We start from the raw sequence: 21,160 nt of genomic DNA, 5'->3' as shown, positions 1-21,160 counted from the left end.
TTCGCAGCGGTCCTGGCAATGCTTTCAATGTAATTGTTCCAACTCATGTTTCCTGTGAACGTTAGGCCGAGGAGTTTAAAAGATGTGCTTTCAGATAAAGAGTCTTTGGCCATTGCTATTGGAGATAGAGAAGGTTTTTTGTAGTTATTGAAGGAAACAAGTTTAGTCTTGGCAGCATTGAATGTGACCATCCATTTTTGTCCCCATTCCACTACAGATTGGAGGTCATTCTCTAGTGTTTCTGCAATTTCTTTGGATATGTGTTCATTTGTTTTCCTATCATGTCTGTTATAGAGCATGGTGTCATCAGCATATATACCCATCTCACAGACAATTTTGTCAGGGAGGTCATTTATGAATATTAGGAACAATAGAGGTCCAAGGATAGACCCCGGAGGCAATCCCGCATTTATATCATATTGTTCAGATGTGCGACCGTCGAGGACAACCTGGATTTTTCTCTTATCTAAGAAGGATTTAATTATGTTAAGTATTCTACCAGTGATACCGTATGATCTGATTTTCCTGAGAAGACCTTCATGCCATATCCTGTCAAAAGCCTTAGATATATCTAGAGCTACCGCTCTACCCTCCCCTTCTTTGTCAAGTGAATGGTATATTTGTGCATGCGCTTTCAGGGAGCAGCCATTAAAAAAAAAAAAATAACGTTTATGCAGGGTCCACACATTCCCCGTGAAGTACGAAAAATTCATAAGGAAGATTGAAAAGAAATTGTGATAATTCAAACTGAAATAAGTTGTGCTAATTGACCGCAAAGTGGGGTATCAATTTAATAAAACGTTATAATTGAAAAGTGATCCCCCACTTTAAAAGTCATTAAATAAACTTTAAAAGGTTTCCTGCTAATATGAAAGTTAAGTCTGTTATCGACGATAATCCGCAGAAAAAAATAAGAAAACGTGAAAAGGAATTAATTTTACGGCTTTGGGGGTGGGAGGGGGGGGGGTAGCTCGTTCAGGTCCGCCACTTTTTTCTTGAAATAAAATATTCTTTTTAAAATCAATACATTTCTTGTTTAATGTTTCTTAATATGCTTTAGAAATAAAATATAGGTACTCCTTGGTCGTTGAGTTCCATAGCGGCCTGCATATTTATTTAATAGCCGCTCCCTTACAAAGGCTAGCGCATGCGCGGATAACATTTAATTTATTTACTGATTTACACATTTTTAATTTAACATTTTTAATTTAACATTTTTAATTTAACATTTTTAATTTACATGTGCAGATAACTTTTTGGTAAATTTTTACATTAGGTCCACCTCCACGATTTTCTTTAAAATAATGACTTTTATAGGTTTTCGCCTATGCTGAATAAGAAAATCTTAGTTAAATTTGACCGCCCCCATAATTTTAGTTTGATTTTACAGTTGATTTCGTTCTCGAAAATAATGAAAGATGAAGTTTTAATATGATTAAATGTGTTTTATTTTATAATTTAAAATTAAAAACATTGAAAATATAAAAATAAAATGTTGGTTTAATTCTACAGTAGATAAACTTTTGTTTACATTAAACAAGGTACCGGTGTCGACCGAACGAGTTCTTTTTATTGATTACATGGTTCAAGGATATTTGGACAACTAAACGACAAATCTGCCTGTTTGTAAAAGTGAGAAATTATCAATAAATAGTTTAGTTACTTTTTTTTTTTTTTTTTTTTTTTTAATATTCTTTAAAAAGGTTAATAAGCCAACCTAAGTAAATAAATTAAAAATGTTATTCGCACATGCGCTAGCCTTTTGTAAGGGAGCGGCTATTAAATAAATGTGCTGGCCGCCATGGAACTCAACGGTCAAGAGGTACCAAAATATATTGCAAGTTGCAATTAAGTGAAGAAAAAAAGAAAATGAAAATAATTTGTTTAGGCGGTGTCAGTAACATTTTCCCTTTTTGGGAGTGCAAGGCTATTTTGCAACCTAAAATACACATCTGCCCGAAAAACAAGTAATGTTGAACGCTGCTGGAAAACAAAAGATGGCCTTAAGACTCGATAATCATTTCAAAATAAGTGATAGAAACCACCATTTTGTTTTATTTCTTATTTTGAAATGATTATTGAGTCTTTAAAGACATCGCGGCCATTTTTTCTTGTTCAACATTACTCGTTTTTCGAACCGAATAAACATTTTACATTAAATAAAAACACTAAAAACTTATTCAGGTAGGTAGAAAAGTAATTTATCTTGCTTTTGATAACATTTATTTGTTATATAGTTGTTTTTGACAACTTTTTCGTAACTCTCTGTATAGTAATACAAACTCAAATTTTTTATTGCCTTTGGTAACCTTTATTTGTTGTCTGTTTTGGTATTTATGCAGAGAAAGTATCATGCTGAAATAATAACGTTATTATTTAGAAACCAATTCTTAACATCGAGAGGGGAGAGTGTTTTTGTAACTATTATGTACTTTCACCTAACAATGTAATAAAACAAAAGATACCGTAAGACAGGAATTTAAATTGAAAACACTACAATATATATATATATATATATATATATATATATATATATATATATATATATATATATATATAGTACCTTCTCTGTATAGTTAAATTCAATTTGTACAGTATCTTTTGTTTATTAAATTGTTAATACTAACAAAACACCCTCACTCCTCATGTTAAAAATGGGTTTCTAAATAATATTATTTCAGCACGGTTGAAAATTCGGAAGCTTAACTTATTGTTCTAAGGGAGGTAACTTTATTTTACTAAAGTAGTTGAAAAAAATCATGTTTATCTTACAATTACTCGAATGTTTTAAGAAAAATTACAATATCGTCTATTTTTAGATTTTTTTTTAACTAACATTAAATGAAATAGTCGAAAAAAAAAAATCATGTTTTTCCTTATTGTTACAATTCTTAGTAAAATAGACTTACCTCCCTTTAAACAACAAGTTAAGCTTCAGAGTTGCCGCACGATCCGTATTCTGCATAATTTTTTGAATGATATTTTTTTATTCGTTTTAATATAATTAACGCTATGGAATATTTGACTTAAACGTCCGATTAACAGTAACTTTCAAAATATAATAATGAGTATGAAGTTACGAATCGGCGAGAAACAAACATAACGACAATATAGATATTTGGAAAATAGCGATAAACGAAATTCTAATCTTAAATTTAATAAATGTGACATTTTTTCAAATGACAAATTTTGATTATATTAATGTAAACATATTTGTATTTATGTGAAAAACGATTAGAGAATCAGCAGATAAAAGTATGGAACAACAGAAGCACAATATTTACAACAATTATTCAAACTCAACAAGCATTTAACAAGATCGATTTTTTAAAGATGCTAGTATTTCTTTCTCTCTCTCTCCATTATATATATATATATATATATATATATATATATATATATATATATATATATAGCCTTTGTTAAGTATTACCAAATATTAAATAACCTAATAAAATTTATATGTATTAAAAATAAATTTGGTGCTTATTTAATATTAAACCTATTAAAAAATAATAAATTGCAAAAATCTTTATGATGTATGTACGTATTCGTTACGGAACGAATATGTCATCAGAGAGAGTGATCGATCCGCCATCCGGACGTAAATAATAACGTTATTATTTAAAAAAAAAAAAACATTATTAACATGGGAAGAGGAGGGTGTTTTGTACCTAGTCTATACTTCAACCTTACAATTGAATAAAAAACATATCAAAACTTTAATTAAACTTGGAAATACGATTTTAACAATAGCGCGGATACTGCACTAGTGCACTAGCACCTGTTATATTCCCAATATCAAGGAAATTGACCAAGTGTATATTACACTTGATATAAAATATTATATATAATTTTTGATAATTTATAAAATTGGGACTAAGAGTGGTAAAGAAAATATAGAAACCTGGATAATGTACGTACCACTCAGGAAACGAACATTCCAAAAATGACGTAAATCGATCAAGTTTTTTTTTTTTTGTTGTTTTTTTAAGCTAAGAAAATCCAAATTTACTATTTTTAGCGATTTTATTACTAAACCGTATTGAACATGAGGCTGATTTTTTTTTTTACTTAGACACTTAGATTTAAATTCTCTCCCCATTATTTATTTGATCGGATTTCATCGTGTCCGACGAAAACTCTACGCCTTGCTTAGTTTTAAACTTTGACTTTCTTGAATAAATAAATAAATAAAACTACTTGATCAAATTATATGCTTTTTGGAATATGACATCTTTGTTCCGTGACGGATACGTACATCGTTCAGTTCCTTTTAAAGAATTTTCTGACTTTTTTTTCTTTAATAGGTTTAATTCTAAATAAGCACCAAAAATGTAAAATCATAACATCAATTAATTAACTCAACTAATTAAAAAAAAATAGAATGCACAAAACAATTAAAAATAGAAAAGTAAATTAATGCACTACTGACCATCCGTAGATTAACAATAATGCGTAAGGTAATAACAAACTAAGTCCTTGTGCATGTTACCGCGCTGAAATAATAACGTTATTATTTAGAAACCCTTTCTTACCATGTGGAGGGGAGGGCGTTTTGTAACCAATCTATACTTTCACCTAACAAATTAATAAGCAAAAATATCGTAAAAATTGAATTTAACTTGAAAATACTGTCTAAAATAATAATAAAAAGTGCGTAATATGCACAGACTACAAATGTATATGTATAAAAAAAAATAATAATGGTGCTAGTGCACTTATTGATACGTGCTATTTTTTAAATCGTATTTCCAAGTTTAATTAAAGTTTTATGTTTTTTTTTATTCAATTGTAAGGTTGAAGTATAGAATAGGTACAAAACACCCTCTACTCCCCATGTTAAGAATGGCTTTTTAAATAACGTTATTATTTATGTCCGGATCACTCTCTGCACTAGTACCAAATTAAATTTAAAGTAATGCTATCGATTAATTCAGCCAATCAGAAAATAATTTGATATATAGCGATAAAAAATATAGTAAAGTAATTAATAAATTAGTACACTACTGGCCATCCGTAGATTAACAAGTGGATCAATCGTGAAGGAGATTCGTCTCCACGATGCAGGATGCTTGGATGTTTCACCAAGGAAATATTATCCCCGATATAACGTAATAAATAACAGATAGCAAGCCTTTGAACACTAGTGACAAGTAACAGATTGATAAGACCCGTATTTTAAACCCATTAAACCGTCCATGGAGAGATAACAGGAAAAACTAAAAAAAACAAATATATATATATATATATAAATATGAGGGAGGGGAGAAAATAAATAGCATCCACTGTTGAGCGTCGGTTGTTGTAATACGAAATGGTTGCAAAAATGAATGTCGATAATCAGACGAGTCGGGAGACTGCGGAGATATTAGATCAGGATATGATGAAGTGTGAACGCTTTAGGAAGGCTGTCAGGAGAAATAAAAGAACGCAATATATATGCGTGAGTTAAACTTACCAGAAGAATGGCGAGCGGCGATCAAAAAAATACCAGGATGAAGCCGCTACAGACGACTTTCTGGAGAGCTAACGGAAGTACTTCCGGCGAACACACGAACACACGCACAACAGTAATAAAAAAAAAAAAAAGAAAAAAACCGTGGGACGACGCAGTCAGTGCGCGTTTAGCTAGTTCCTGCTCCTTTCATAGCACTTGTTACCTTATTATAAACCATTGTCAGGAAAACAGTCAATGTACAATGATAATAATAACACATTTTTCTTAAATAAGCGATGATTAGCAATCTTAAAATTTATCCTAACACATAAAAAACGAATAGTATGATCTAATTGTTAATGTCTCTTCTACCGTTGGCGTTACAGATACTCTACTCTATATTGAAAAACCAAAAATGTTAGACATTTTTATTTAGTATTGATTGATTGATATTGATTAGTTATCGATTTTATACCAGTCTAAACTTTTTCCTGGTTTCATAGGGAAGAAAAAAAGCTCGCTCGTATATAGAAGTTGAGTTCGTTGCCAATAATATACTTATATATAAAAAATCATGACGTTATCTTTTTGATGTGTTGTGTGTGTGTGTGTGTGTGCGCACGCGCGTGCGCGCACGCGCGATGCAAATTGCACAACGGACTGTGCATTTTGTGTTCGCATTACAATATGTGTACATAACAGAGTGAAAATGCTATGTAGCAATGAGGTATACTTTAAGCATATCATTAGTTCGGTGTTGTGGTGCTGAACGCGTTTCAATTCGTCACTTGCAAGTTTCGGTGAACATTATAATTGGATAAGCATGATTAGCATAAATTTACGGTTTGAGCATTTTAATCTTTTCACTGGATTTTATGCATATATAACTGACTAATTGATCAGTCCTAAAAACGGTAAATAATATATATGTTTGGACGTATGGTTTAATTAGGAGAAGGTTATTCTACTATGGGTTGGTTACGGGTGGGGGTGACGTTTTGATGCGTTTGGGGTATCATCATTATTATCATTTGATGCGTTTGGGGCATCATCATCATCATCATCATCATTTGCATCATTTGAGGCATAATTATTATCATCGTCATCATTTGCATCATTTTGGGCATCATTATCATCATTTGATGAGTTTGGGTTATCATTATCATCATCATTTTATGCGTTTGGGGCTCATCATCATCATCATCATCATCATGAACGGATGCCTTTGGGCATCATCATCATCATCATCATCATTTGATGTGTTTAGGTTATCATCATCATCATCATCATCATTTTTGTGTTTGGGACATCATCATCATTATCATTATTATCATCATCAGTTGATGTGTTTGAGGCATCATCAATCAATATCCTCCTCCTCATCATCATCATCATCATTAATATCATCATCATCATCATCTTTATTATCATCATTACTGTCGTATGTAGCATGATTTTTAGAAATTGATTCTCAAATGATTTCCTTGGTTTTAAAGGGAAATTTTTAAATATGATGCGCCTTCCTCTTGACCATCGAATAAAACAAAATAATATCTACCTCCTCCCCACAAAGATAAATACAAAGTCAGATGTGAGTTCGATGTAGAAACAAACAGGATTCAAATTTGACACACTTAGGTTTTCCATTTGTGTCAGTAACCAATAAGCCACCATCGCTCCCCCAGGATATATGGTATTGTGATGACTACAATGATTCTATCTAAGAGTCATGTAGCAAAACATGTTATTCTGAGTGGAATGATAAATTTGTTGTCCTAAAGAAAACAACACTACAGCTTTATTTTAAAACTTTTATTAATAAAATCAATTCAGGTCATTTGATTATGTAGTAGAGCTGACATCTATTCAATGTAGCCGCCTTCAGCCTCAATCACCACATCGATATTGGTCAGGAACTGGAAGCATGCCTTTTCTACAAGCACCGGCGGAAGCTCGTGAATACTTGGTGGATAGTGGCGATCAGACTGACTTTGGTATTGTGAGAGGTCATGTTGGTGATGTTCTCGACATATGACCAAAGGAAGTAGTCAAGCGAGTTCAGGCCAGTGGAGGAGAAGGAGCAGTGAGAGAAGGGTACAAAGTCGTAGCATTTCTTCAGAAACCAAGCCTGCATCTTTTTTGACCTGTGGGCCGGCACTAAGTCCGGCTGCCACATTCAGGATCTGAATGTTAATCTTTGAAAAACTAAAATTTAAAAATAATTCAAATAATATTTCTCCAAAATTTTTATTTATACAAATGAACTAATCTCATGATGAACCAATTTAATAAAAACATGTACTTATAATTTCCTTTTCATTTGCTGTTTTGTTTTCTTTGTTTTATTTAAATTCTCCTTAAATGCAAAAGATTTTTTGCAAAAAATTGTCTGAAAAAGAGGAGACCTCAAAAAAGTTGGGTTTCTTTTCTTTTTTTGTGTCTAAAAAATATTAAAATGCATTTCGTTCCTATGTCCACATTTCACAATTTAAAGTTTCCACGTGACGTCAACATATTGCCATGATTTTCCCATTGAGTATTACACGTAAGGGTGTAGCAAGGAGTGTACAATCTGTAATCGCACTTCTGGCTTGAAATAGCGTAAGCTATGTACAAGGAGAAATCCATGATAAGTGAATAACCTGCTTAAGTAAGAAGAGAAATTCATATTTAGAAATAGTCCTTTTTGTATTAGTTGCCATATTAAGGAGGCTAAATAAATGCTGTTTGTCGTCCTATAAACAGTGACCATTGAAAAAGAGGTTTTAGGGAATCAACAACTGTTGTAGAGACACCGGTGAGTGGTTTCCCTTGGCTTGTAAGCAGATAGCTGACGACGGATTTGAGAAAGCATGTTTTCCCGTACGATGGGTCAAAACCCACATGAGAGAAAGCATGCAACCTCATGGGGTAGAACACACTTATCTTCCATGTTAGATACAAACCTTACATTGGCAGAACACATTCATCCTATCAATGATAGAGGTCTCCATCCACTGGGTGAGTTATGAACATTTGTATTGCTCTGTTTTGTTGTTTTTTTTTTTTGTTTTTTTTCTTATCACTTTGTTTTTCCTGGGGATGGGGCAGTCTACCGGATGCCAAATATTCTCCCATTAGTTTACTACAACCGAGAGATCTTTTTAAGATTCCAACCGTCCCTTTAAATGCTATTGTTTGTATTTCTTTTGCACAAGGTTCACCGGGTATATTCGCCAGGTAGTTTTTTAAATTCTGTTTCATTAGTCCGGTCGATTATAATGACTGGTATGATTGATACCTTCTTAATATTCCATTTCTTTTCATGTTGTACATAAGTCCTTGGTATTTTGTTTTCTCCCTCTCTGCTCTAAGGCCAGCATCATTAGGGATGCTGACTTCAACTAGGGTTGCCACTTTCTCCTTCTTGTCCCATATAACTATATCAAGCTTAATAGCCCCATTTTCTAGGTATGAGATGTAGGAATTTCGTTGTCATATTGGAGGGTGTATGACTTATTTTCAAACTATGCGACAGCAATACGTCCAACAAGGTGTTTGTTAAGATAGAGTCGAGATCGATTTTTTTTTAAAAGTTATTTATAGTTAAAAGTAGTTTTTACGGAAAATTGGGTAAAATTGCATTTTTCTTAGTTGTTATAAATAAAGTAGACAGTAAGAAACTACACACAGGGGAAATAACTCGAAACGAATATTTTAGATTACTTGTTTGTGGCTGCAATATTTGTTATCTAGACTTTCTTTTACTAAAAACTAGTGATGGGACGATTCCAATATTTTTCCCAATTCCGATACAATTACTGATTCCGTATTAAATTCTCAATTCCGATACTGTTACCGATTCCGATTTTGATTCTTTATAAATCTCTAAATATATAACTATAGAGTTGTTATTTTTCCTGATTTCTGTAAAAAGAAAAACACACGTTAAATGTGCAGATATTTTCATAAACGTCAAATTACACTCATGGAGGATTATCTGGTATTTTAAAATCAATAAATATTTATTATTTTATCAATATTACCAGCAATGGAAGATTTTGGTTTAAACAAAATCAAATAAAAAAAGACAATTAAAAGAATCGTTTTGGCACTAATTTTTTTTGATTCAGATACCGATTCCAATACCCCCACATTTGTCGATTTTTCCAATTTCAGATTCTGATTCCGATTAATCGTCCCAACACTACTAAAAACAGAATAGCAGTTGTTCTACTCGATGACTTTTCGTAATTTTTAGATATATTACTATTTTCGACATGAAAATTACGTACATAATATTATTTTTGCTTAAAACGACATATTTAAAAAAATTAATTTATTGACTTTATCTTAACAAGTACCAAAAAGATAATGTGAAAATGTGTGCTCAAGATCTTCTCGAAGAAAAATTCAGAAATTATCTTAAGCATGTACGAAAGAGAGAGCTTACAACCATTAGCCTTGCAGGAAATGCAGGTAAGAAAAAAAAAACAATATGAGGTGGACATTTAAAACTGAACAGGGGCATAAAATTTGCAAAGTGAACACACGAGAGAAGTGATGTGGTTTAGGATATCAATGATTTATATTTAGGATCATTGTCCTCACATCCAGGCTGGTGCACCAACTACTAGCCCTTTCCTTTCGAACAGAGTGCAAGAAAAACTTTCCAACCCAATTGTTCTACACTGTCTGCCAAGCTGTAGCTTCTGTCACATCACCACAGTGTAGCATCACCATGATTGTTTTACAAATACTTCCATGGAATGTTCTCTAATGAACTTACCGCACTTGCAACCCCTGAACAAAAATATCTCTAACCTACCTGATTAGCAGCATAATCACACCCTTTCACTGTATAGGTCTCTAGATGCTGAAAGATTTTCTGCTCAAATAGCTTTTATTCTTGAATTGCTTGCCTTTGGAATTCTTTTCCTGATCTCTTTTTCTCGGCCGTACCAACATGCAGAAATTTAATTGAAATATAAACAAAGAATACAGCATAATCAAGTTTGACACACCAGTTTCCGTCAAATCACCAAAATTAAGCTGGGTGACCATTTGGAACATCCAGGTGCTGTATGTGCTCAGTGCTAATTTTGGCATTGTTTCCAGTCGTCCTGAACTTCTCCTTGCCACTGGACTCAAGCAGTACCAATTAAGGAGAGGTGTGGTTGGGATTGTGCAACTCTTGCCACACGATTGCACATGCAGCTGCCCCTACAGGGGGTTTCCTTTGTCTTTCGAGATTGAACGGAGGCATCACATTGAATAAACAAACATCTTGCTGTTTGACTTCCTACTTAGAATTCCCAACTATAAATCTGATTCTTATCACAGTTGCACTTTACACTTCTGCATTTGGAGTGAATAAGAAAAGAAAAAAATAAAAATAAAATATTAAACATTTTCAATTGAAGGAGGGTTCATAATCCCACAGAGATCTATTTAAAGGTGTCAATGAATTACTTCACATCGAGCAATATGGTGAAAACAGTGTGAAAACAGTGTGAAAACAGAGCATAGATTATTGGTTAATTTTATAGAACCACTCCCATATTCAAACATGTGCTTTTTCCCCTTTTACTACCACTGATGATGAAATTCGTCCATTGCTTGCAAAGATGACCGTGATTATGCAATTGTTTTCTGACAAGTAAATTAACGGTCATACATCTAAACAATATAAATGCAGGAGTGCTTCAGGGGTCTATCCTGGGACCTTTATTATTCCTAATATTCATGAATGACCTCCCTAATAAAATTGTCTCTGAGATGGGTTTATATGCTGATAACACCACGCTCTATAACAGGCATGAGGGAAAAACAAATGAACACATATCTAACGAAATGGCAGAAACACTAGATGAAGACCTCCAATCTGTAGTGGAATGATGGCAAAAATGGATGGTCACATTCAATGCTGCCAAGACTAAGCTTGTTTCCTTCAATAATTACAAGAAACATTTCTACCACCAATAGCAATGGCCAAGAGCACATTACCTGAAAGTACTTCCTTTAAACTCTTCAGTGTAACGTTTACAGGGAACATGAATTGGAGCAAATACATTTAGAGTACTGCCAAGGTGCTGTGAAGAAGGTGGGCTCTTATACCGTGCTAGAAAGTTACTTATGCCTGAAAGTATCCTGTACCTCTATAAGGCCACCATTCACCCATGTATGGAGTACTGTTGTCGCATTTGGGCTGGTCTATCTGCTACTTGTCTCTCACTCCTGGACAGGGTTCAGAAGTGAGTCGCCAACTTGATAGGTCCTGAACTGTCATCTAGGCTTCAGCCTCTGTCCCATCGACGAAATGTTGCATCCATCTGCCTGTTCTACAAGTATTTTAATGGTGAATGCTATGACGAACTACAAGCACTTGTACCCTCTCAACGTAAATACCCCCGACAAACCTGACAAGCAGCTAAATCCCACCCCTACACAGTAGAGATCTCTAGATGTAAGAAAGCCTTCTACTCCAACAGTTTCTTCCCCAAAACTGCTAGACTTTGGAACTCCCTTCCGGGATTCTGTTTCCCAACTGTACTCACCCTATTGCTTTCCGGGGAGAGTTACTTAGTTGAGAAACATCCTGGAAATGCAACCAACTCCCTGGGTGTCAGATACGATATCCAACAATAGGCACATGGAAACAGCAACATAACATGTCGATACATCATCGGCTATAATCGGCTGGCATAGATCACTTCTTTAGTCTTCATTGTGTCATTACAGGCATCTTTCCATTGTCAGCATTGATGGCATACTGGAATTTAATGCTTATACAAAAATAGCGAACAAATGACTTTTTATAAAAACATAATTTATTTAAGATTTAAAAATGAGGAGCATATTTTTATAAAGACCAGTTGAAACTAGAGGCATGCTATGTCGCATCCACTGGCCCCAGAATGCAAGTGTCAACTGTTTTAAAACCATAGAATTATGTTTAATTCTCTCTTTTAATGAAGAAAGATAGAGAAGGGGGGTGAAAGAGAGAGAGAGAGAGAGAGGGAGAGAGAGAGACATAAGATGAGAGAAGATATATTCATACAGTTTCAACATTGTTTTGTTTTCGAATGCCTTCTAGACGAGTTCTCTGGGTTTGACCTTTCAAATTCTAAGGTCTTATATCGTTTTGCCTTGGTTCAATATTATAAACAAACTCTCATTCTTGGTTTGAGTCATAGCAGAACATTTTCAAAATCACAAGCACCTGCTTAACACATCTGCACCTCACAAGTACAGACAAGTTAGGTACAAGGTTCATTAATGTAGAAGCCCCCAACTCACTCAAAATGGGCTACGTCATTGTTCCACACAAATATAATGTGAACAGACATCCTGCTACTCATCTCCCTTCATAATATCCCTGTTACTTATGTCCACGATAGTAGCCCCTACTTCAAAGTGGCACTGTGCCTTTTTTTGGGGGGGTGAAAATTTTATAAAAAAAAATATTGGAATTGTTCTATAATTAGTACATAACATAAATGTATAACATGTGGCACAAAAGCTTTTTATATACTAATGTTACATACAGAGATGCGGTGACGCATATTTGAAAGCAGTGGTATGCACACACGCACATTCTAAATGGAGTCGAGCTACATTTTTGGTCCCATAAAAACGACCGGAATTGTAATTAAAACGAAAACAAAGAAGTGTTTACATTCCAAGGTCAGAAGTTATGAATTGCGCAATGCAAAACAGAAAAGAAGAATGTAATATCTTAATATTTACAATTCCGGGAACACAATGACGAAAATAAACAACAACAAAAAAAAACAGAAGAGAACATCAAACGTAAATGGAATCATGTTGGCTTTTCTAGAGCGACAATTTTAATGTTCCACCTTGTATTTAAAGGTTAGAATAGAGGTGTACATAATTTACATCTTTCTCTTCATTCCTTACCATTGTGGAATATAAAGACGTGGTGATGTACATTTGAAGGCGGGGGTATGCACACACATACATTCTAAATGGAGTTGATCTAGATTTTTGTGTCCCATAAAAATGACCGGAATTGTAATTAAAACGAAAACAAAGAACTGTTTGCATTCCAAGGCCAGAAGTTATGAATTGCGCAATGAAAAATAGAAAAGAAGAATATAATATCTTGATGTTTACAATTCCGAGAATGTCAACTTGTGAAAAAGTAAACAATTGAAAACAGTTAGAAAAAGTAAACAATTGAAAACAGGAGAGAGAGCAAACACAGCAGCAAGCATGATTTAATATCTTTGTTGTGAATATGGATTATCTCCTCTTTGATAATCCAAGTTATAAAAGCTGTACATTTCCGCTTGTCAAGTAGATGAGTAACAAGATTCTTAATTGAACAAAAGATTACTAGATGGAATCTCTTGTTCTGTTTTCATTACAATTTATTCAATTAAGAATGGAACAATTTATGTGCCCAGAGCAATTTACAACAGATCCAGAAAGCGATTCAGCTGACAAGTGCTGGAAACATTTGCGGGAGACATTTACAAATTTCATCGAGGTTCTACATTCAGAAAGACCAGGACGTCCCATCAATAAGCGTGTTCTCCTAACCAATTGCATGTCTCACACAGTCAATAAAATTATCTTGGATTACATTACCTATGAAGAAGCAATCATTGTACTGATCGCTGCATACATAAAACCCAAAAATAAGATATTTTCTGGACACCTACTTGTGACTCACTGACAAGAATCAGGCGAAACATTGGACCATTTCCTTAAGAGCCTTCGGACACTGGGCAAAGATTGCAACTTCTGCCCAATGACGGCATTAGAAGACCAACAGCAACACATTTTGGACGCCTTCATTAACAGCTTATGTAATGCTCAGGTAAGACATCTTCTTGAGAATAAGACCCTTACACATTACGAGCAAGCCTATACCTTCGAATGTGCTATACAGCAGTCTAGTTCTTATTTACAGCCAGACACAGTGGGTGCTGCACCAAATCCAATTGTTTCTACTGCCCCCCCCCCTCATAACGATAGTCCGACAAAGCTTCCAGAACTGCCACTTTAAAAAGGGACACCTGCTATTCTTGTGGCTTGTCTAAACACCTACGAGTTTCATGCCCTGCCAGAGATACTCGTTGTGATAAATGTGGAAAACTTGGTCATTTTTCAAAGGTATGCAAGTCTTCTAAAACCCGATACAAAGTCACTTGTCAAAATAAATCTGCAATTTTAATCGCCTCTCCAGATTGCCTTCCAAAAACTATTGTAAAAGTGAAAATTAACGGGAGATCTACATATGCTTTGATCAACACCGGCAGCTCAGAAAAATTTATCAAAGAAAGCTTGATGAAAACCAACAAATTGTATTTTGTCTCCTCCCCCAGCAAAGTAACAATGGCAGATGCATCATTGTCTGCACAAGTAATTGGTTATTGTTTAGTGGACTTACTATTTAATGACGTTTCCTATAAAACCACTAAATTATCCATAAGGAAAAACCTTTCTTGTTAAATAATACTGAGACACGATTTTTTGCAGCACTCACAGATTGAAATTTAATTTGGCAGTTCAATGCCCGCATTGAAACTTTGTGGATTGGCGACAACAAAAACCCAGTACCTGTCATTTTTCAAAAACCTAACTGAAAACTGCAAACCCATAGCAATGAGAAGCAGACGTTTTTCTTATAATAATAAAAAATTCATTGACTTTGAGATAAAAAGACTATTCGAGGAGTGTATAATTGAACCTAGAAAATCACCCTGGAGGGCTCAGGTAGTTATAACCACTTCTGAAAACCATAATAAGAGAATGGTTATACTCCCAAGCCATAAATAGATTTACTCTTTTGAACGACTTCTCACTACCCAGGATAGATGAAATGATAGGCGAAATAGCCAGATATTGTATGTTTAGCACTCTGGACTTGAAAAGTGCATACCATCAGATCACCATTAGACCTAGAAACAAGCTATACACAGCTTTCGAAGCGAACTGTCGACTATATCAATTTTGCAGGATTTCTTTTGGCATTACAAATGGGGTACCCAGCTTCCAAAGGATAATCGACCAAATCATAATGAATAAGAAACTGGAAGGCACATTTGCGTACATTGACAACATCACAGTATATGGCCATCATAAAAAGGAACACGAAGAAAATCTCAAATGGTTCATGTCCACCGTTAATAAATACAACCTTACCCTGAATGATGACGAATGCTCATTTGGGCTGGACAAAATAAACCTATTGGGGTATACCATAAGCAAAGGTTTTATAACACCAGATGCAATTTGTGTTTTCTTTCTTTTGTGGACTGTTATTCTCATCTTTATAGTTGTTGTTGTTTCACAACGTTTCTGCCAACTCATCCTCTGGCTTTCTTCATGTGATTAACCTATAACGGAATAGGAATGTTGAGTCTTGTAACTTATCCACAGTAATCACTGCCTTTCATAACTGTTCTTTCACCAGGTTTTGGTCTGCTTGAGTCGTATTGAAACCGCTATCTCAGACATTTATTATAATTTAAAAATATCTTTCTCTCAAATTCAGGAATCTGCACAGAATTTCCAATGTCAGCGGACACTAGAACAGGTAGTCAGATGTCAGTGGGCACTGAACGTGAGTGGGCCACAAGGGCTGATGGTTGGAAACGTTGGTGCTGCAGGAGTGAGTTGGGGAGCTACTGGAGTGAGGTGGAGGTACTGGAGGCGCTGGAGTTGCTGCATGAGTGAGCTGGACTCACTGGAAGCTGCAGGAGTAAGCTGGACACATTGGAAGCTGCAGAAGTGAACTAGACTCACTGGAAGGTGCAGGAGTGAGCTGGACTCACTGGGAGCTGCAGGAGTGAGCTGGACTCACTGGGAGCTGCAGAAGTAAGCTGTACTCGCTGAAAGCTACAGGAATGAGCTAGACTCACTGGAAGCTGCAGGAGTGAACTAGACTCACTGGAAGCTGCAGGAGTGAGCTGACTCACTGGGAGCTGCAGGAGTGAGTTAGACTTGCTGGAAGCTGCAGGAGTGAGTTGGACTTGCTGGAAGCTCCAGGAGTGACTTGGACTTGCTGGAAGCTGCAGGAGTGAGTTGGACTCGCTGGAAGCTGCAAGACTGAACTGTACTCACTGGAAGCTACAAGAGTAAGCTGGACTCACTAGAAGCTACAGGAGTGAGTTGGACTGGCTGGGAGCTGCAGGAGTGAGCTGGACTTACTGGAAGCTGCAAGAGTGAACTGTACTCACTGGAAGCTACAGGAGTAAGCTGGACTCACTGGGAGCTGTAGGAGTGAGCTGGGGTCACGAGAATCTGCAGGAGTGAGCTGGAGGAACTAGAGTTACTGCAGGAGTGAGTTGGAATCGCTGGAAGTGAGCTGAACTGGAATCCCACGAGGCAGGCAACAGTAGAGAGCAAAGTATGCATTGTATTCTAGTAGATTGTGAATTGCATAATTAGTTTGTTGAGTAGCCCTAAAAAGGGCTGTTTGGATACTGCTGCTGTTTCTGTCCCTCGTCCCCATGGCAACTGGGTCCACTGATGTAATGAGAGTCAAGTTGGGATTTGGGAGGATTTTAGCTCCCAGGTCAAGTTGGAGATTTTGCTGTGGAAGCCACTGGCTTTATGGAGAGCCGTTCTGCTACAAGTTCCATGGCCGGTAATAGTGTCACTAAACAACAAATGACTATAATTACTTTCACACTGTATTACTTACAGTTAAAAGTGTCTTTAGTGTTTATTAACCATATTTGTTTTAATCTAGGTTCGAAATTATAGCCCTTTATTTTTGTTTAGTTTGTGAAAGATAAAGTTTTTGCGTTTTCTCTTTGTTGTTTGAAAACGGTCATTGCTATTTTGGCACACATGGTTGTGGCATATTTCTGGAAGTGTCGAGTTTCAGCCGATGGCGTGTTTTCATTGACAAACATGGGAGTGGTTAGCTGGCACACTGCGACAATATATATATTGATAAGAACACAGCACAGCTTTAAAAACATATTCTTTATTAACAGTTCTGAAAGTCTGTAAGTAAATTTATTTCTTAAGTCTTGTTGCGGACCAGAGTATAAATACCCTAACTCGCCACAAGAAATAATGAAACGAATGAAATTGAAAGAAACAAAAACTCAATTGATGGATAAGATAAACGTCGTTTATTTACTTTTGAAAGAATGAATGTTTTAGATATAACATGTGTTCATGTCCGCGCGGGTGTAACCATCGTTTGTAGAGGACTGGTATTGTAGAAGGAAAAAGGAAATGTGTTTTCATCTCACGTTCGGGTCACTATCGTTTGTTCGCGCATGGGAAAAGAAGTGAGTGATATAGTAGAAATGAGAATGATAGCCCAGCGTGTAGACAAAGACAAAGGATGGAGGGTTGACATCAGTTAAACTGTGCACCATGTTAGCCGTCAGCTATGCGGTTGTGTTCTCTGGCACAAGTAGTAGATAGAGAGAGAAAGAGTGTAAAGTGTACGTACTGTCTGTTGGCCTTTTGTACCACATAGTAGTAAATGGCGTGAAGTAGGCATGTGCGCGCGCATGCCGAAAAGGCACGCTGTCGGTCCGTAGACCGGACAGCTCAAAAACTGGTCCTAAAAGGAAGAAGCCGCTTATTGCTCTTTTTTTTATACTTGTTTCCGGTGGTCTTTTGCGTATGTGCGGATTTCCATTGAAAGGAAGTGACGTCGTCCATCTGTGTGCGTACGTGTGCGCGTGTGTGAGTACAGGTGTGTACGTTAGCGTGTGTGTATATACACGTGAATGTGAGTGTATATACACGAACGTGAATATATGTACGTGTGTGGACGTGGGCACGTATGTTTGTGTGCGCGTATGTATATGACAAGTAATATAGCTTGAAATGTGAAAGTGTGTTTTTGTGTGAGACTAGAAAAGGCTTGCGCAGTCTGTTATATTTTTTCCAGGTGGACGTCTGTAGATGAAGTCTGGATATAAACGGTACCAACAATTTACTAGAGCTAGGAGAAATATTAAAAAAAAAATAGATCTGTTATGATTTAAAAACATTAATTATTTGAAATGTTTTAATTAAATCATCAATTACTCTTCTCTTTAGTAAAGTCCATCCATCCAGCGCAGCCATAGCTGAGACTGAAATCACTACACAAGTTTGTAATGTAATTTAAATCTTGTCCGGAGCTGAATACTTGATGCTTCGCCAGGGCTATTAAGGGTATTTTTTATTGTGACGCCATCACTAAATGGGTTGCCTACCACGGCTTAAGAGAGTCCTATCTATCCTCGAGAGAAGGATAGACTGCAACAGTTTCTCAACCTGGTATTTTACCTCAGGGTACATGCAGCACCTCGCCTTTCTAAATGGTCACCCATCTGGTACTGGCCAGGCTCAATGTTGCTTAACTTTAGTGATTTGGGGAGAACCGGTGTGTCAACGTGATTGTGCCGTATAGTAAAGTAATTAATCCTAATTTCTAGTCTAGAATGAAAACATCCAGTATTTTGCAAATATAACAATCACAAAGAGAATAACTATATAAATAGGAATCCTTATTAATAAATAAATGCATGAAATCATAGAATCATGGAAAATAATGTTGGATAATGTATATGGCTATTTATAATGATTGCGGTTATGGAGAACACAAGAAAAACAATTGAAGCATTGAATAGACTTCGTGGTTTAGTGGGGGATGCCCTTTTCTCTACCCTGCAACCCCTCTCCCACAGAAGAGACGTTGCGAGCCTATCCTTGTTTTATCGTTATTTTCATGACAGGTGCTCGTCTGAACTCCAATCCCTGGTCCCCCCTCGCCAATCTTTCACGAAAAACACCCGTCTAGCTGAATCCACTGTGAAAAATTTCCCCCACTCTATATCTGTGCCTAAATCAAAACGCGGATTTCATGAGCAAAGCTTCTTTCTTAGAACTGCACGCCTGTGGAACTCTGTTCCGTCTGCCTGCTTCCCTCCGGACTACAACTTGGATGTCTTCAAGTCTAATGTTAACAAATTCCTAATGAACCGCCCCCCCTAATTAAACACTTCATAAAATCTCCTCACTAACGTGATGTACTTACAATAACCCTTATCCCTGAGTGGCTTCCGGGCCTTGATAAGTGGTGATCACTGTGTAAAAAAAAAAAAAAAAAAATGCACGGTGAACAAGACATAAAAAAATGATAAGTTTAGCATTTGCCCCCACCACCATCTCCATTTAGCCCTAAAAGTTCCTCGGGGACGTCAAATCCTGGTGAAAATGAACAAACGGTGCAGTTTTAGGCCTTAACATATGTAAACTTGAGTTCTGCACCATGCAAAAAAAAAAAGAAATGACTAAGTCCATCATTTGCCCCCTTCCCCCAATTATGCCCAAAAAATCCCCAAGGCCTTAACATATTTAAATTTGAGTTCAGCATCATGCAAAAATGCTAAATAGATATACACAGAAAATTTGGGACAAATATAGTAAAATAGTCCCAAAAATGGAGTGTTTTTATTAGCCCTAAAGGCACGCCCAAGAGTTATCGCAAAGTTAGACAAACAAAATTATATAGAAATCAGTTAGTTACAACTTTTCAGAAAGTTTTATAAAAATCCAAGGCAAAAATGGGTTCACCCGATGCTTAAAACATTTTCTTAGACCTGAGATTATTCTCTATTGCTGCAAATATAGCATTTTACCATTATGAAGCAATGTTAAATTTGTGGCTGATGAATCTTTCTCATTCAGAAGTTCTCGATAAGGTGCAGAAACGCATTTATAAATGAATTAGCCCCATACCTTTTCTACATCTCTGCAACTTATGTTCCACGGACGTGATGTTGCTAGTTTCAGTTTCTTCTATAGATACTATTATGACACATGTCCTTTGAAATTGACTGATCTATTCATTGTTTCATTTGTTTTAGTTTTAGTTTTTTTGACTCGTTGGACTAGTGGTATCTGTTAATTCGCTGTTTTGATGTTTCATTATGATATAGCTTTTTATTCTTTCTATTCCAGTAGCTCATTTCTAGGAACTGCAGGCTTAAAGAACTCTCTCCAGGGTGACTGGTTTCCTCATACCTATAGGCTTGGTCTTTTCAAGACTAAGGCTAATATACATCTCTTTTGTGATAACAATCTTTCGTTCTTTCTGTCTACTTATATTGAGTGGTTTCATGCCTTGTTTATAGGGATTTCCATAAAAAACTTATGTTGCGTTACACAGATTGAAATCTCAATATAATAATACTAAACCTTTTGTCTAGAATACTTATTACAATTTTGATTATAATCCACTATATTATCTACTATATTATCCACTATATTCAATGCAAATCTGAAATATTTGAGTTTTCAATTAAAAATTGTACCCATGTTAATTAGTAGGTCGAAACAAGAAAGTATTTGTAAGTTATTTATCTATCTATCGATCTATCTTTTTATCTATGTGTATTATCGATATATCTGTCGATCTAGTTATCTATCTATTTCTGTATCTATCCATGTCGATCTATCTATTTAACTGGAGAGATAAACATGAGATGAATATGAAGAATGTTGATAAAAACTGTCAAAATATGGCAAGTTTACCGGAAGCATCTGATCAGCTGACAGGATCTACATGTGAGTTATGTGGATCAGGTTAGCTGAAGAATAATTGGAGTTGGAATTTGGACGTTGAGCAAAGTGGATAGTTTAACAGGTCGCCCCCCCCTCTCCACGGAGGGGGGGACCTGATGTTCAGCTAACGACTGACTAGAATCTCTCCAAATCTACATCTCATCACATGTCTAAGACCCCAAA

At 35.7% G+C, this 21,160-nt stretch overlaps 1 protein-coding gene across 2 annotated transcripts in view; it reads right to left on the bottom strand.

Moving 5' to 3' along the window:
* LOC145245814 (uncharacterized) overlaps positions 1–5,586 on the bottom strand; it is a 135,382-nt gene extending 129,796 nt beyond the window's left edge. For both annotated transcript variants that reach the window (XM_080107464.1, XM_080107466.1), the window contains exon 1: positions 5,462–5,586. The gene's annotated coding sequence lies outside the window, so the exon portion shown is untranslated. The remainder of the gene's footprint in view (positions 1–5,461) is intronic.
* Between the last annotated feature and the right edge of the window lie 15,574 nt (positions 5,587–21,160).

This window comes from Euprymna scolopes, chromosome 23 (genome assembly GCF_053919585.1).
Source record: "Euprymna scolopes isolate OS-2025 chromosome 23, ASM5391958v1, whole genome shotgun sequence".
Lineage (NCBI taxonomy): Eukaryota > Metazoa > Mollusca > Cephalopoda > Sepiida > Sepiolidae > Euprymna > Euprymna scolopes.
The sequence above is the reverse complement of the archived record's forward strand: the minus strand, read 5'-3'. Positions and strand labels throughout refer to the sequence as shown.